Genomic DNA, 7,731 nt, shown 5'->3' with positions numbered 1-7,731 from the left:
AGCTGCTCGGCGGCATGTGGGATCTTCCCAGACCAGGGCTCGAACCCGTGTCCCCTGCATTGGCAGGCAGATTCTCAACCACTGCGCCACCAGGGAAGCCCTACACAGCTCTTTTAAATGCAGAGTCTCTTAAATGTTGGGAAACTGCCAGGCTCACAGTGGCAGATACAAGTTTTCAAATTTTTAATTTTCACTTGAAAGCTCAAATTTACCATTGGCAACAAATACCATTTATTTTTTTCCTTGAACGAACCGGCTCCTTTCATTTTTGAGAAAATATTTGCTAAATGCACCAGTTTGAATAACCATAGTTTGTCCAATGTCCTTTCAAGTAAAATGGTACTTTGTTTAAAAAAAAAAAAAGACAAAAGCAAAGATGCTCAACATCTTATATTATTAGGAAATTGCAAATTTGGGAATTCCCTGACGATCCAGTGGTTAGGACTAGGCGCTTTCATTGCTGTGGCCCGGGTTGAGTCCCTGGTTGGGGAACTAAGATCCTGAAAGCTGCTTGGCGTGGCCAAAACATACAATACAGTAAAATAAAACAGCAGTGAGATACTATTAGAATAGTTGAAATCCAAGGCACTGACAACAACAAATGCTGGCGAGGATGTGGAGCAACAGGAACTCTGCTTCCATTACTCGTAGGACTGCAAAATGGTACAGCCACATTGGAACACAGTTTTGGCAGTTTCTTACAAGACTCCACATACTCTTACCATATGATCCAGCAATTGTGCTCCTTGGTATTTACCCAAATGAGTTGAAAACTGATCCCCACACAAAACCTGCACGTGAATGTACAGCAGCATTATTTATAATTGCCCAAACTTGAAGGCAACCAAAATGTCCTTCAATAGGTGAATGGGTAAAATAAACTAGCACATCCATATGATGGAATATTCAGTGATAAAATGAAATGAGCTATTAAGCCACAAAAAGACATGAAGGAAGCTTAAGTGCATATTGCTAACTGAAAGAAACCAATCTGAAATGGCTACATACTGTGTGATAACCTGGAAAAGGCAAAACTATGGAGATAACAAAAAGATTGGTGGTTGCCAGGGATTGGGGGGAGGAAGGGAGAGAAGAATGTAGCACAGAGGGTTTTTAGAGAAGTGAAACTATTCTGTATGATACTCTGATGGTGTCATGGTGAGTTCATGTCGTTATATATTTGTCAAAACCTATAGAATGTACAATATAAAGAATGAACCCTAATGTAAACCGTGAACTTTGTTATTAATATCACTATTAGTTTATCAATTGTAATAAATATACCACACTAATGCAAGATGATAGTAATAGGAGAAACAGGGAGAGCATGAAGGGGTGTATGGGAACTGTCCGTACTACTCAAAAAAATAAAGTCTATTAATTTGAAAACAAACAAAGGTGAGTTGAGCTCACAGTTTAATTGCACAAGTGCTTTTTCTTAGAAACTATGAAACATCGTATTTGGGTATGCAGAATCATTGTATGCATATTTCCCATTTCTTCACACAAAATAGTAAAAAGATCTGTATTCCAGTGTCAAGAGTTTATAAAATTATTAATTTGTACTTCTTCGTTAAGGGTGTTCTTAATTGACACTGGCATTTTATTTTTTATTTTTAATTTTTTTTAGGCTGCACACTGGCATTTTTTAAAAATTGCAAATGCATGGCAAGAAGGAATGCAATGACTACTACTACAATTTGGTGCCACTGTCTCACTCCTGCTAAGTTGCCAGCAGTTTTGCCACCATTGCTTTCTTTTAAAATTTATTTAATTAATTAATTAATTAATTAATTTTTGGCTGTGTTGGGTCTTCGTTGCTGGCGCACGGGCTTTCTCACGTGGAGGCGAGCGGGGGCTGCTCTTCATTGTGGTGAGCGGACTTCTCACTGCGGTGGCTTCTCTTGTTGCGGAGCACAGGCTCTAGGCGCGTGGGCTTCAGTAGTTGTGGCACGTGGGCTCAGTAGTTGTGGCTCACCGGCTCTAGAGCGCAGGCTCAGTAGTTGTGGCGCACGGGCTTAGTTGCTCCGCGGCATGTGGGATCTTCCCGGACCAGGGCTCGAACCCATGTTCCCTGCAATGGCAGGCGGATTCTTAACCACTATGCCACCAGGGAAGCCCCCACCATTGCTTTTTGCATCATCAGTGCAAATGTCAACACAGTTAAAAAGGCAAATAACATCTCAGTATTATTATAGTAGTTTTGTCCCTAAAGACTCCAGGGGGTTCATGGACCGTGTGCTGAGAACCACTATCCTAAAGGGAAAAAGTGGCAGGGGTAGATGTAAAAGTAGAGATTATTGGGCACGGTTGTGTTTGGCAGGTGGAATCACTGGGCTAATAAGCGTTCCTGCTGTTGAGGGTCTGGCCCACTTCTAGGTCATCCTAATAGGCAAGGGGGGCCAAGTCACTTTGGAAGCCATAGATCTATTTAGGGGCTGGATCTCTTAATCCATTGTCAAATCCCAGTCCAAATGAATACAATGTGGGCTGGGAAGTTTGGGCTAGATCTTCCAGGATCACTCAAAATTAGATGGTTCCATTAAGTTCAGTGTTGATGGTCTGTTACGTGCCAAGAACTGGACAAGTTACAGAGGAGGAAACAGAAATGATTAAGTTGTGGCCTCTGTCCTATAGAAGTATAATAATAAAAATATATAGAAATAATAAAATAATAATAAAATATAGGAAGTCATAAGAATTAAGTGAGGTTCAAAGTGCTATGGGAGCACTGAGGAAGAAATGAATTATGACTGGAGAAATCAGAAAAGTTTTTTTGAAAACTTGGGCCTTAAAGGATGAGTACAATTTTGAGAGGAGAGAGGGAAATCAAAAGTTCTCAGTAGTCTTGGGTGAACTGAGAGCATTCTGTGTAAGAGAACTACAGCTAGTAAATGATCTGGGCTAACTCTTCACCTCTCCATCCCATGATTTTAACTTGTTTTTGTTCAAGGCGTTGATTTCCAGTTTATCCTTTCAGGTCCGATATACAGAGACTCATGGCATCAAACATTCATTTATCCATAAAATAGTCCAAAATTTACAAAAGGAATTTCTTCATGGTTCTTTTCTAATAAAAATTCTCTTTCTGTCTGCACTGTGGAGAAAGAAGCCCTCTTTCAGATCTCTCAATTCAATACCCTAAACATTTAGTGAGTGCCTACTATGTGCAGGATATATGTTATTTTCTACGAGGGGTGCCAAAGTAAAAACACAGCCCCTGCCTTCACAGAACTTAGAGTCTCAGAGGAGTCAAATGTGTATGTAGTTAATGGCAAAGCATATTATAAGCTCTATAAAAGATACAGTGTGATGGCGATCAGAAGAGGAAGACGTTAACTTCAGTGGGGAAATCTGGAAGACTTCATGGAAGCAATGTCTTAAATATGAATAGACTTGCCATAGACAGTGATGAATGAAGGAGGATATTCACTCATCATGAGACAAGTCCACTTGAACAAAGGTATAAAAGGGGATGGTGTGTTATGGGAAGGGCAGGTAATTTAGTATGACTGGGGGGCTGGGAGGTGAGTCTCATGAGAGATAAGTTTCAAAAAGCAGGTTGACAGCAATCTTGGAATGCCAAGCTAAGGAGTTTGGGCTCTACCCTGGAGGTGCAGCATACTCAAATCAGTGTTTTGGGAAGATAACAAGTAACCCCAGGAGGAATGGATGGGAAAAGAAAGGTCAGTTTGGAGGTGGCTGGAATTGTTCAGAGAAGAGATAATGCCCGGCATTACCTAGGATGCACGAGCTGATATGGAAAGAAGGGGGTGGATTTGAGAGACATGACCAAGACTTAGTGATGTCCCGTTGTGTGTGTAGGATGGTTTAGGGGTTCCTAACTTGGGACACTGATAGAATGGGAGTACTATCCAGGAGGAGGAACATGGGGAAAAGATAAAGGGTTTGGGTTGGCTGTTGGATGTGTCTGTGGACTGACCAAGGTATTGGAGAGGAAGCAGTGGCAATTGAGAGTGATGTACGGATTTGGGGATCGTCCATAAATGGCTGTTGAAACTGTAAAGGCATTGATTGCACTTCCAGAGGGAGAGCAGGGTTTCTCAACCTTGGCAGTATAACATTTGGTCTGCATATTCTTTGTCGTTGCGGGGTGGGTGAGGTGAGGGGAGGGGCTGTCCTTGGCATTGTAGGAAGTTTAGCATCCTTGGCCTCTACCCACTAGATGCCAGTAGCACACCTCCGCCACCAGTTCTGTCAAACAAAAATATCCCCAAACGTTGTCAAATATCCCCTGGAGGGCAAAATCAACCCCATAGAGAACTATTGCTCTATCGCGGAGCCATAAGATGGCCAAGGGCAGAACCTTTGGGTTCTAAGGTCACGGTCAGAAAGGAAGAGCACATTGGGAGAGATGGGGGTGACTGTGTCACAGATGGGGTGGCCAGTGGTGTAACAGTCTATAAAGAGGGTTTTGGAGACAAAAGAGGCCTTGGCAGTGGGGAGAGCTTTATGATCTTTCAGGGAGCAATTCCAACTGAGCCTCCTGAATGTACTTTCTTCTTGTTCGCTAGCCTTTTCCCTGAGAGGTACAGGAGTCAACTGCCCCCTTGGGCCATAAATGAGACTGGGATATATGCCAGTGTACCACAAAGCTTGCCTGGTTGCTTTGCAGGCTGTTCATATTCCTCTTCCCCTATTTTCTCATTCCATTTGTTCTATTAGTCTCCTTTTTCATTTGTAATGTGCTTTAGCAGAAATATAGAAATATATACCCATACCATTTAATCCTGATAATAACCCCACAAAATAGCTTTCATTCTTATTCCCATTTTGCAGATGAGGAAACCAAAACTCCCAGAGGGAAGCTTGCCTAAGACTGCACAACCAGGGAGCCATAGAGCTGATGCCCAAATCTTCTGATCACGCAGGGACTGGGAACACTCTTCATCACACCCCAATTGCTTCTTTGGTTGCAACTCCTACCATGTAGCGTCTTTTCCTTACAAAGTGACTGACACTCCCCTTCTCCTGGGATAGAGCCTTCCTTGACTGTAAGGGAATCAGTGACTTTTGTTCTCTTGTTCCCTGACCATTTCTGCTCATCGAGTATTGTTTGGTGCCTTACTGAATGTCTCACCTTGTGAGGGTGTTAGCCAGCTGGTCTTTTTTCCTTCTTCATTTTCTTCTTTTTTTGGCCACGCCTTGCGGCTTGTGGGATCTCCGTTCCCCGACCAGAGTTTGAACGTGGGCCACGGTAGTGAAAGCCCAGAATCCTAACCACTAGGCCAACAGGGAACTCCCAGATGGTCTTCTGACAAAGGGTAACACTGTAATGTTTGTACAGGTGAGGCCAAGCCTGCGGCAATTCTGTATGGTGAAGATGAGGACAGACAGGTCACAGGCCCAACTGTGGGCACTTGAGAATCTCCCTGATGGTTGCTGGGTCTAGGCCAAGGGTCATCTCCCTCAGGGACACCAGTGTATGTCCAAGGCTTGCAGTGGCATACCAGACCCCAGTAACTCCTCAACTGCTGTAACTGTCCTTCCCTCCCTGGGAATCCTCTGTCATTTCCTCCTGCTCCCCACAAACTTCCTACTCTGACCCTTTGTTTCTTGGCACCCCTCATGTTCCCTTAACCACCAATTCACTTAGCATCTGGAATCCTTAGTAATAGTAATCACAAAAGCCACCATTTACTGAGGGTTTTTAAAGTACCAGGCATAGACAATGGAGGTAACTGAGGCTTAGAGATGTTACATAAATCTGTCCAACGTCACATAGATATTAAGGTACAGATCAGCATATCTAATAGAAATGTAATTTGAGCCACGTTGGTAATTAAAATTTTCTATTAGCCAAATTAAAAGAGAAAAGAAACAGGTGAAATTAATTTTATCAACATTTTTTTTTTTATTTAACAATATATCCTAATTGTCTATCAACAGACTAATGGATAAAGAAGATGTGGTATATACATATATACAATGGAATACTACTCAGCCATAAAATAGAGTGAAATTTTGCCATTTGCAACAACATAAGTGGACCTCAAGGGTATTATGCTTAGTGAAATAAGTCAGACAGAGGAAGACAAATACTGTATGACAGGGGTCCTCAACCCCTGGGCCTCGGACCGGTACCAGTCCACATCCTGTTAGGAACAGGGCTGCACAGCAGGAGGTGAGCGGCAGACAAGCGAGTGAAGCTTCATCTGCCGCTCTCCATCGCTCGCATTACCGCCTGAACCATCCCTCCCACCCCCCCACCCCTGTCCGTTGAAAAATTGTCTTCCACGAAACCCGTCCCTGGTGCCAAAAAGGTTGGGGACCACTGCTGTATGATATCACTTACTTGTGGAATCTAAAAAATACAACAAACTACTGAATATAACAAAAAAGAAGCAGACTCACAGATACAGAGGACGAACTAGTGGTTACCAGTGGGGAGAGCGAGGGGGAGTGGCAATTTAGGGGTAGGGGATTAAGAGGCGCAAGCTACTATGCATAAAATAAGCTAAAAGGATATATCGTACAACCCAGGGAATATAGCCAGTATTTTATAATAGCTATAAATGGAGTATAACCTTTAAAAATTGTGAATCACTATAGTGTACACCTGTAACTTATATAATATTGTACATCAACTATAACTCAATAAAAAGATAAGGCACTTGGGCATTCCCTGGCAGTCCAGTGGTTAGGGCTCCGCGCTTCCACAGCAGGGGGCATGGATTCGATCCTTGGGGGGGGAACTAAGATCCCCACATGCCATGTGGCCAAAAAAATAAATAAAATAAAGCACGTTACAAATTTTTTTTTAAAAGGGGAAAAAAAAGATCCAAAACATTATTCCAATGTGTCATCAATATATAAAATTACTAAAGAGATATTTATAGTCTTTCTCTCATAATAAGTCTTTGAAATCTGCTGTGTGTTTTACTCTTACATCTCATCTCAGTTTAGACGAGCCACATATCAAACGTTCAACGGCCGTTTGTGGTCAGTGGCTACTGTACTGAACAATGAAAGTATAGATCAAGGATTCTGAGCCACCTCCGCTTGGCTTCATTGTCGCCTTTCTAAGGATGGTGAGGAGACGGGCAGCCACATTCTCTGTGAAAGCAGGCTGATCCTGTCCCCCAAAATTCAGGCCTGAAAAAGATAATAATCTTATCTAATTGGGAGTAAGATTTCATTATAAATGAGAATAAAGGGTCTCCAAATGCTACAGTGGTCCAAAATTTATTAGCCTCTTTAAAAAAGCATTTGTCGGGCTTCCCTGGTGGCTCAGCGGTTGAGAATCTGCCTGCCAATGCAGGAGACACGGGTTCGAGCCCTGGTCTGGGAAGATCCCACATGCCACGGAGCAGCTGGGCCCGTGAGCCACAACTACTGAGCCTGCGCGTCTGGAGCTTGTGCTCCGCAACAAGAGAGGCCGCGACAGTGAGAGGCCCGTGCACCGCGATGAAGAGTGGCCCCTGCTTGCCACAACTAGAGAAAGCCCTCGCACAGAAACGAAGACCCAACACAGCCAAAAATAAATATAAATAAATAAAAATTAAAAAAAAAAAAAAAGCATTTGTCAGAGAAGCTGACATTTCCCTCTTGGAACTGTTACTTCTTCTGGGATGGGACAGGAATGTTTGTTCCCTTCTGCACGTCCCTGCTATTGTTCTTCTATCTCCATAAACACTGTCCAGGAAGAGTGGATTTTCTCTGGCCTGGAGCCAGGTTGGTGGAAAAATCCTTTGCCCTGGGCCCTCTCTC

Source organism: Balaenoptera acutorostrata, chromosome 12, assembly GCF_949987535.1.
Source record: "Balaenoptera acutorostrata chromosome 12, mBalAcu1.1, whole genome shotgun sequence".
Lineage (NCBI taxonomy): Eukaryota > Metazoa > Chordata > Mammalia > Artiodactyla > Balaenopteridae > Balaenoptera > Balaenoptera acutorostrata.
The sequence above is the reverse complement of the archived record's forward strand: the minus strand, read 5'-3'. Positions refer to the sequence as shown.